The sequence below is a fragment of the Triticum aestivum genome, chromosome 7D (genome assembly GCF_018294505.1).
Source record: "Triticum aestivum cultivar Chinese Spring chromosome 7D, IWGSC CS RefSeq v2.1, whole genome shotgun sequence".
NCBI classification, from domain to species: Eukaryota; Viridiplantae; Streptophyta; class Magnoliopsida; order Poales; family Poaceae; genus Triticum; species Triticum aestivum.
Window position 1 is genome coordinate 181051751 of NC_057814.1, and position 3820 is coordinate 181055570.

Here is a 3820-nt window from a genome sequence, read left to right on the forward strand (position 1 = left end):
TCTATTCAAAATTTGTGAAAAATGCACTACAAATTGTATAATTAATCTGGATATCATCATAAATTTAAGTATCTGAATCATACCTGAAACGGGAAAGCGGCGATGCAATGCTCCTCACATACACACAGTCACACTTAATGAGCAATCATACATCAGCCCCTAGCCGAGGTTGCAGGTTTGAGCATGTGCCCAGATCAGGGCAACTAGTAAGATTAACTGCAAGCGGAGAAATGACAGAAAAATTGGCAATGGAACTTATGTATCCATGTCGAAGAGCCGAGCACAGGAAGAGAGAGTGAGAATCGTACCTGAAATGGGAAAGCTTTGCATTGCTCAGTTGCTCGCTTGGAATGGCTGCCCCGTTAGCCGAGCTGAGGTTGCGGCTTTGAGCTTGTATCCATAGCGACGGCTGCTGCTCAGACTAGTGAGGGACACCTTGTGTGCTTCACAGATAGCTGAGCTCTCCCAGGGTTAGTAATGGTGTGAACGGTGTGTGGACAGTGAACACAAAGAGAGGGGGAGGCCGGTGAAGTCAGCTAAACAAAGGAAAGAAACAAGCTAAGACCCCACAGCAATGGTGAGGCTATCATCATCTGATAGCTCATTTGGTTGGAGTTGGTCCCAGTCATATCAAGAAACAGTCGGCATCCAGATTAAACAAGGGAATGTATGATCTCCTCATGGCCACTTTGGAGTTACTCCAAAAGTAATGAACAAACACGCACCTCAACAGTTAAATACCCCGGCATCGAGCTGGGCTGCTGAATAAGTAATTTGGTTTGGAACGCATAGATAAGCAGGAATTAGCCAGTAGAATACCTGGTATGGTACCAGGAGGCAGTGAAACGGAATCTGTGGACAGCGATGGCAAGCCGGAGAGGGTGTGTTAACTGCTTGACAAACCATCATCGCAGAAAGCCGGAACGTACTACCATCATCATCCACTTGGCTCCGGCGAAGTCACCTCCGACCTCCCCCCTGGCGCCTCGAGTGTCTTGGCTCTTCTCCACCACCAGGGCACTGGCCACGCTAGGTAGGTAGAGTAGCTAGCTAGCAGCACTGGCACAGTCGCTAGTACGGTCGGCTCCGCTGCCGGCGCCCCGCTGGCCGCTGAGGCATTTGTTCGAACACCAGACGGGCACTGCGCACAGCCGGGCGGGCCGGCCGCGGCCAGGGCCTAGAGCCTCGTTGAGCGCCTTAGCCTGCCGACCTGCCAGACATAGAGAGAGTAGCATAGCAGCAGCGTGCATCGATCCCGTCCCGTCCGACCGGCGCTGGGGGGCCCCGTCGACGTCGAGAGGGCCATCCATTCCCCCCGGATCGCCGTCTCTGGACGAGTCATTCGTTCGGACGTCACAAGCAGTTTAAGTGATGACGTCAGGTCTCGAGTGAACAACTCGTCACAGCCTCCGCCACCTACCGCTCTATTTTCCCTGGCCTCGCTTTTCAGTGCGCCGCTTGTGCACAAAGGACTAGAGCGGTGCATTTTTCTCACTGAGAAAGTGCAGGAATCTAGGAGTAGAAAAACTGTCAAAAGTGAACCACTACTTGCTGTCTGATAAGACATGTGCGTCTTTTGAGAAACTGATCAAGTTTATCCTCTTCTTCCTTTAAAAAAAAATTCTCTTATTCTAGAGCAGGCCGTTTTTGACGCTTAGGGCAACTTCAATGCGCCGTTTTCGACACTTAGGGCAACTCCAACGCGCCGACGGACATGGTTTTTGTTCACTTGGATCGGTGTTTTGAGCTTTGTCCGACCCCGTCCGCGTTTGAACGGGTAATGCGCCCAACGCGCAGACGTATTTTTGCCCGTGCGGTTATATTTTTTTCCTTTTTTAGTACATGTTGAAAGCATTCCCTAAAGTTCACGTAATTCAACCAAATACGAATATCATAGTTTCATAACCAAATAAAATCTCATAGTTTACAAACCAAATAAAATTTAAATTGTCACAAATACATTTGAAAAAAAAATAGCTCATATGTCTATTAGTTGTCAAGGTGAGCCCACGTATACAGTTGAAAGTGAGTTTCTCAATCACGCATTTGATGGTGAAATTTGATGAACTGTGCAAACGTTGTCGCTCCTCCATGCTTAGACACAACATTTTGCCCTCTGAATTTGAAACCCCTGATCGAAGATTTCATCCTGATAATCATCCTCCATAATCATGTTGTGCATGATCATACAAGCAGTCGTCACCTCCCATAACTTCTTGGTGCTCCAAGTTCTAGCAGGATACCGAACGATGCCCCATCAAAATTGAAGAACACCGAAAGCATGCTTCGCATCCTTTCCAGCACTCTCTTGTGCTTGGGCAAATCTTTGCCTCTTCTCTCCTATCGGGTTGGAGATTATCTTGACAAGAGTAGTCCACTAAGAATAGATATCATCAGCTAAGTAGTATCATTTGTTGTAGTGGTCTCCATTGATCTCAACGTTGACCTCTGGGCAGTTGCCTTCTGCAAACCTTGCAAACACTGGATAGCGTTGAAGCACGTTGATGTCATTGTGAGAGCAGGCCATGCCAAAGAAAGAGTGCCCAGTCCAGACATCTTATGAAGTCATGACCTCAAGTATGACAGTGAAGCTTTCACATGGCCCTTAGTGCATGCAATCTATACTACCAAGCATCCCCAGAAAGCCCCTGTCGTCATTGATCGCCAACAACCGGGTTGTATCTACAACAGTTGGTTCTCTCAAGTACTCCAGGCCAAACACTTCTACCATAGCCTTGCTGAACATATGCATAGATTTAAGGCAAGTGGACTCGCTCATGCGGATATACTCATCAATAAGATCACCGCGTATTCTGTATGCAAGCATCTGAATAGTTGTAGTTGAAGGAAATATGCCCTAGAGGCAATAATAAAGTTGTTATTTATATTTCCTTATATCATGATAAATGTTTATTATTCATGCTAGAATTGTATTAACCGGAAACTTAGTACATGTGTGGATACATAGACAAACAGAGTGTCACTAGTATGCCTCTACTTGACTAGCTCGTTGAATCAAAGATGGTTAAGTTTCCTAGCCATAGACATGAGTTGTCATTTGATTAACGGGATCACATCATTAGAGAATGATGTGATTGACTTGACCCATTCCGTTAGCTTAGCATTTGATCGTTTAGTATATTGCTATTGCTTTCTTCATGACTTATACATGTTCCTATAACTATGAGATTATGCAACTCTTGAGAGGAACACTTTGTGTGCTACCAAACATCACAACGTAACTGGGTGATTATAAATGTGCTCTACATGTGTCTCCGATGGTACTTGTTGAGTTGGCATAGATCAAGATTAGGATTTGTCACTCCGATTGTCGGAGAGGTATCTCTGGGCCCTCTCGGTAATGCACATCACTATAAGCCTTGCAAGCAATGTAACTAATGAGTTAGTTGCGGGATGATGCATTACAGAACGAGTAAAGAGACTTGCCGGTAACGAGATTGAACTAGGTATTGAGATACCAACGATCGAATCTTGGGCAAGTAACATACCGATGACAAAGGGAACAACGTATGTTGTTATGCGGTTTGACCGATAAAGATCTTCGTAGTATATGTAGGAGCCAATATGAGCATCCAGGTTCTGCTATTGGTTATTGACCGGAGACGTGTCTCGGTCATGTCTACATAGTTCTCGAACCCGTAGGGTCCGCACGCTTAACGTTCGGTGATGATCGGTAATATGAGTTTATGTGTTTTGATGTACCGAAGGTAGTTCGGAGTCCCGGATATGATCACGGACATGACGAGGAGTCTTGAAATGAACGAGACATAAAGATTGATATATTGGAAGCCTATATTTC

At 45.8% G+C, this 3820-nt stretch overlaps 1 protein-coding gene across 4 annotated transcripts in view; it reads right to left on the reverse strand.

The window, feature by feature from the left end:
• LOC123168763 (uncharacterized) overlaps nt 1-1432 on the reverse strand; it is a 5416-nt gene extending 3984 nt beyond the window's left edge. For 3 of the 4 annotated variants that reach the window (XM_044586633.1, XM_044586631.1, XM_044586634.1), the window contains exons 1-2: nt 309-1432; nt 84-216 (exon numbers count right to left, since the gene is read on the reverse strand). The gene's annotated coding sequence lies outside the window, so the exon portion shown is untranslated. The remainder of the gene's footprint in view (nt 1-83; nt 217-308) is intronic. The other variant, XM_044586632.1, reaches the window with a different exon arrangement.
• Between the last annotated feature and the right edge of the window lie 2388 nt (nt 1433-3820).